We start from the raw sequence: 6,965 nt of genomic DNA, 5'->3' as shown, positions 1-6,965 counted from the left end.
ACTCCCTGACCTTACCAAGTGTCAAGGGATTACTCCATTGACCCCACCGAGTGTCAGGGTTACTACCACTGACCTCCTACTACCCCCCCCTCCCTCCCACTCACTGAATTAGGTTACCTGTGTCTAGGTTAATACTGACTCTCTCTCTCTCTCTCTCTCTCTCACTTCCTTACGTATTAAGTTCAGTGACCTCGTTATGGCCAACCCCCTACCTAAACCCCTTATTACCCCCACCCCACCTCCAAGCTCTACCCTCCCCTACCCCCTCCCCTACCCTCCCCCCCAACCACCCCCTATCCATGGTTTCCTGAACTACTATAGGTAAAGTCTAGTGACCCTATACTCTCCTTGTGTCGTTAACTGGTTATTAGAGTTACTAACTACCTGAACTACAGTACTTGTGCCTATAACTATGAACATCATCTTTTTGGGGGGGGTAATTATTTAGTCTAAGTTTAATGACCATTTACCTGAGATTAACCACAATTCACAGCTTCTTTACCTGTACTAACCACAACTCCTGACCATTTACCTGAGATTAACCACAATTCACACCTTCTTTACCTGTACTAACCACAACTCCTGACCATTTACCTGAGATTAACCACAACTCACACCTTCTTTACCTGTACTAACCACAACTCCTGACCATTTACCTGAGATTAACCACAATTCACAGCTTCTTTACCTGTACTAACCACAACTCCTGACCATTTACCTGAGATTAACCACAACTCACTCCTTCTTTACCTGTACTAACCACAACTCCTGACCATTTACCTGAGATTAACCACAATTCTGTGATTAACCACAATTCACCTTCTTTACCTGTACTAACCACAACTCCTGACCATTTACCTGTGATTAACCACAATTCACAGCTTCTTTACCTGTACTAACCACAACTCCTGACCATTTACCTGAGATTAACCACAATTCACACCTTCTTTACCTGTACTAACCACAACTCCTGACCATTTACCTGCACTAACAAGGAATACAGTAAACAAGAGTCCTACCTTGATAACTCGATGAAATTCCTCAAGTATGAGTTATAACTTTATAGGCCCTGGAGGGGTGGGTGGGGGGGGTGAGAGAAAGGGGAAGGGGAGAGGAGGTAAGGGGGGGAGAAAACTCGAGGGGGTAACCACTTCACACCGTCAGACCAGCTGCCTATACGATGAAGCTCTCAGGCGTGCCAATCCCATCCAGGTGGAACATATCAGGCATACCAACCCCTCCCCACCTACCCCCCACCCCACTTTACCTTACCTTACCTAACCTAACCCAACCAAACCAAACCTATCTTCATATTCTCTCCAGACTTGCTGAGGTGTCATCGAGCGTGAAGGAAGAGAGGAGTCATCTCGGCTTCTCGATATTGTGGTGACGTGGACGGACAGACGGACAGACTGACACTCGCGTTGACAAAATGGCGGGAAGCCTCACAATGCAGCACAAAGCCGTATTATGTATGTGTGTATATGTTCTTATAGCGGGGCCGTCTATAGATATTCCTGTACTACGGTTATGAGAGCTGTGTGTGTGTGTGTGTGTGTGTGTGTGTGTGTGTGTGTGTGTGTGTGTGTGTGTGTGTGTGTGTGTGTGTGTGTGTGTGTGTGTGTGTGTGTGTGTGTGTGTGTGTGTGTGTGTGTGTGTGTGTGTGTGTGTGTGTGTGTGTGTGTGTGTGTGTGTGTGTGTGTGTGTGTGTGTATGTGTTCAGGGTACGACATTGTATCACGCCCTGTACATAATAGGTGGATGGGTAGTGGGGTGGGGTGGGGGGGGTGGGGGGATGAGTGGGTTAGTGGGGTGGGGGTGGGATGAGTGGGGTGGGGTCGGGGGTGGGGGAGGATGAGGGGCGGGGGTAGTGGTGAGGGTGGGAGGGAGGGTGGGGGTGAGGTGAAGTTGTGGTTGGGGGTGGTGGAGGAGCTAGAACAATTCCCCTAAGGAAAAAAAAATTTTTTCCTTCGTCACTTTTTTCCTTATCCTTAAAAAAATTCACTCAGATAAATTTTCCCCCCAAAATATATAAATTTCATCAAGTTTCGGGAAATTTCACCATTTGACCCATTACACTAAATATATAAACAGGATATCCAAATTATGTGTTTTTATTGATGTTTATAAGACAATCTGCACCCACACCCTTTCACCCCACGTCTTCAGTAAGTATGTGTTAATACTCATTCACACGTGGTTCACCTTCGACGTGGTTGGGTTTTTTTTTTCACTCTGTACAGCACTGAAGACGTAGTTGTGTGTGTGTGAGTACATTTTATAGACGGGAGTAAGCTGTGTACTCTATCGGTTGGGGAGACACTCAGACGTTCTCGGAGGAAGTTTTTCTCGTGAGTGTTTATTTAGTAAAGCTTTAAAATGGTCGACTAGCACCCACACCTGCCCATGGATCTGTGTATGTCAGAATAATTTATAATTTACAGTAAGCATTCAACGGGGATAAACTTGCCAAAAAATCCCAAGCAGTTCAATTCCGGAACTTTCACATGTTTACTAAAATTTTCTTGTCTAAATCAGAAAGTTCTATCGCTTATACTTGTTTAATGTTATTGGACTAACATATTACGAACATTGTTACACGCTTAAAGACCTTTTGTTGTTGAAGTGTATTAATAAAATTACATTTTTAAGACCAATCACAACATATCGACGCACAATTATCATTTCAATCAACTTACTTCTGCAATGTTGCTATTTAAGCACTGACGTCGGCATCAGTATCATGAACCCAAGATAAACAATACAACAAACACAAGATATAGATGGCGTTGTACGTAACTTTCCAGCCCAAATCCCCAATAACACTGCCTGCCTCTCGCCTCACCCTAGTACAAACACTAGCTCTACCAACACACTCCACATACTTTCACTCAACGATAACACACTTTTCACTCAAGATCGTACACAATTAACCTCTTTTATTATACGAAAACAAAAGCAAAATAAATCAGCGGGTGTAATATCACGACAGCTGAGTGAAAGTGAAGGGTAATATTCTCAATATTCTTCCACACGTATCCTCAAAGTCTACCAGGAATGGGATTTTGTAAGTTATAAATAATTCACCCAAACTCCACACCAAAATACAGGTCTTCCTCACATCAACGTCGAGAAATTTCATCGGCTCGGACAGGCAAATTACCAGGTTCGTGAAACAATAAATACCCCGCACCCTTGTCTATGCTCGGTATTTGGAACACAAACAACACATTGTACTGTAAAACAAAATAAAAATAAAAATAACATTAATGGTAAACTCTCAGTGGGATAAAAGAATCAATATTTGCTTACGAACTTTTGCAAATGGATTCTACCAGATAAAAAAAACAAACACGAAATCTCTCAAGCGTTACCTTTAAATAAAATAACTTCGACAAAGATTAAAATAATTACTATAAATACCTAAAACGTGGTACTGTAAAAAAAGAGAGAGAGAGAGAGAGAGAGAAAGAGAGAGAGAGAGAGAGAGAGAGAGAGAGAGAGAGAGAGAGAGAGAGAGAGAGAGAGAGAGCCAATATGTCACTAAACAGCGTCATTTCCTGATACCTGCACTTTTAAGATCTTCATAAATAGATCATTAACTTCCAATATTCCTTTAACCGGTTTCTATCCTCGAACACAACTGAGAAACCTGCCACAGTCTCTTCTATAAGCTACTAGAAACCTTCCTGGCGTTCACATGACTGGCGACCCTGGCGTTCACGAGATGGGTATGACCTTGGCGTTCACATGACCCTGGCGCTTACGAGATGGGTATGACCTTGGCGTTCACGAGATGGGTATGACCTTGGCGTTCACGAGATGGGTATGACTTGTACTAAGTCAACATTATTCTCACATCACAAAGGTTAAATCAAGGTGTAATTAACATTATTATTATTATTATTACCGTTATTATCATTATTATTGCCGTTATTACCATTATTACCGTTATTATCATTCTTATTACCGTTATCATCAATACTGCCGTTATTATCATTATTATTGCCGTTATTATACTTATTATTACTGTTATCATTATTGCCGTTATTATCATTATCAATATGTGTATCATCATTGTCGTCATTAAAGAAGTAATTCGTTTACACTGGAAATAAAAATATTAAAAGACGCGCGTGAATCCTGGGACGTTAACCCGCCTCGTCCCGATCCTTTAAAGAGACTCTGACTTCAGCTTCTTTAAAAAAATATGCACTTCTTCTTTTACAAACTTATATCTAATATTCCCGAGTTCATAGTTAATTCCAGTTAAAGTTTATAGAATTATTATGTAAGAGTTAGTGTTAAGTTAATGGATATATATATAATTTTCGTTTTTTATTTTCTTAGAAAGGCATTCGGAGACAGACAGGGGCAACTGACCGCGCCAAGACAGTGTGAACCTTCTCACAAATGCGTGTGTGTACGACTGTGTGGTTACCTGTGTATGTATCGATGTATGTCTGTTTGTATGTATGAAACGTATTTAACAACAAAGCCTTTCTCACGCTGCCACATCTAATGTTTACTCACGGTCACTACAAAAAAAATTTTCCTTCGTGTTATTATCCAATTTAAAACATTAGATGAAGAGAACCTTTATATTATACGATATTACTTAACATTATTATTTTCATTTATATTATCATACACCCAATTAGAAGGAAAACTCAGCCTAGGAACTTTTGTGATTCTATCTTTGTGTGGTAGCTTATAAGAGACAAGGGATACGTACCCAACATCTACCTCAAGTTCGGTTCGGTTAGGTTAAGTTCGGTTCGGTTAGGTTACAGGTGTAGTCGTGTTTCTCCCACTAAATTCACTTATATGTATTAATCAAAATTTCATCTCTATGTCTGAGGGTTGGCGACCACTGCCCCCCAAAACATATTCAAGCTACCTATAAAGTATCTTATATTTATGAAATTACAGGAACGTTATAGAAAATAGAAATAAATAAATAAAAATTCCATTTTCAATAATCAAGACGCAATACTACGACTATTAAAAACTTAATAAAGTTGGAAAATATTAAATATATTCCTAAAACAGGCAACATGTGACATTTCCCCAATGGCCTTCGTTGTATAATTCCGGTCACAAAAACGAGAATAATTGAGTTACCGAGTAGAGAAAATGGTAAAATTAATATGAACAATAAGCTGTGGGGGGAAGGAGGGGAGGAGGGGAGACTATGCAATTATATAAAAAAAATCATTAAATAAAAGTGAATATAAAATCTCAAACGAAAAAAAAAAATCATAATATAAAAAATTTAACTTATGAAACTTTGCAAATGTATCAAAAGATAAGTTAATTAATAAAGTTAAATTAAAATATATACACAAATTCTATAAATAAATAAACTTATTAAAAAATATAAACAAAATAAATAAAATAAACTATAAAAACATGAAAAACTTGTAAATAATAAAACCCGCATTTATTACCTGTAAATTTCAACATAGTAAGGGTTCCTGTTAAGCCTACAGGTAGTGTATGAAGGGAGACGCCCGCTGTTATTTTCCAGTCTTTTTCACAATTATTCCTTTATTTTCATTTCTAATTCTCATGATATCATTATTTTGAGACATTAAATAAGTGACAGCTATTAGGCAGCATTTGGTAGACATTAGACAGAATTTGACAGACATTTGGCGATAATCTGACACATATTGATATTATTACACGGGGCACATATTACTTTCATTTAAACTACACATATTTTAACTAACATGTGTTTAAAAAAAAGACCGTATTGAAAGACTTAGCTTAAACACATATACAGTTACACTCATATTCATTCCTACACACACACACACTTACATACGCACACATACACTTACATACATACATACATACTCTCCCCCTCCTCCCCCCTACACATACGTAATCACCAACACAGGTAGTCAACTCAGGTAAGGGTAATTAAGGTGAATTAAACACGTGCATAATTAAGCAGTGAGCTCATTCCGGCTCCACTTAATTAAGGTTTAAGTTGACAGGTATAGTCAATTACGATGAGAGAGAGAGAGAGAGAGAGAGAGAGAGAGAGAGAGAGAGAGAGAGTATTAGGTACTGTACTCAATCAAAATATTCAAATTATCATTAAATGCAAACTCTCCACAACCTAAAAAAAAGCTTCAGTAAATTTAACAAAACAGAAACTACTACTATCACTACTACTACTACTACTACTACTACTAATAATAATAATAATAATAAAACAATACTACTCCTACTACTAATAATAATACAAGTCAATAATAACACCGATAACAAAAACAGGGAGGGAGACAGCGAAAGGAAGTAAGCCCTGACGAAGGTTAACACGTATCAGGGCAGCGTGTCAGGGTCAGGCAGCCGCGACCAAAACTTCCGCCACCTCATCCTAAATTGGTATATCAGACGCCGCCCTGCCCCTTATTCTGAACGCCAATTGTAATAGGATTAATATAGAATAGACACTCTTAAAATGTGTTCATTATTCCGTAAAACCACATTTTTAATGGGTAACTGAACTAAAGTTACTCATTTACCACCAGTGTTTTTATGTTATTTCTATTGGGTGACTCAATTAATCTCTTATATGGTTCTATTCTTATTTAAACGTTAACTGGATATATTAATCTCCGGGAATGTGGTATTAAAATATGGGCCTGGTGGAATGATTGCTGAGTTTGATGTGTTATTGATAAACGGAAGCGGCCAGAACACATGACCTTTGTAATGTAATCCAACCCAAGTTTTATCGGAACAAAAAAACAACAACATAGTTTTATAGGTTAAATGAATATATAAATGCGAGGCAAGGCAGAAATAAAATATAATAGAAATAACGCTTATATATAAATTAATATTATCCGGATTACTGACAGAATAGCCCTCGCCCGTTTATTTCACCCAATGATTAAACACCTGGGGTTGTTAGAGATAATGTTAGAGTCGTTAATCTTAAGGTGAAA

The 6,965-nt window shown here is 38.4% G+C and overlaps 1 protein-coding gene across 5 annotated transcripts in view; it reads right to left on the bottom strand.

Annotated features, from left to right (window-relative positions):
• Positions 1 to 6,965, bottom strand: part of LOC121880190 (ecdysone-induced protein 74EF-like) — a 207,993-nt gene that overhangs the window by 156,132 nt on the left and 44,896 nt on the right. The window lies entirely within an intron of this gene.

This window comes from Homarus americanus, unplaced genomic scaffold, assembly GCF_018991925.1.
Source record: "Homarus americanus isolate GMGI-L3 unplaced genomic scaffold, GMGI_Hamer_2.0 scaffold30108, whole genome shotgun sequence".
Lineage (NCBI taxonomy): Eukaryota > Metazoa > Arthropoda > Malacostraca > Decapoda > Nephropidae > Homarus > Homarus americanus.
The sequence above is the reverse complement of the archived record's forward strand: the minus strand, read 5'-3'. Positions and strand labels throughout refer to the sequence as shown.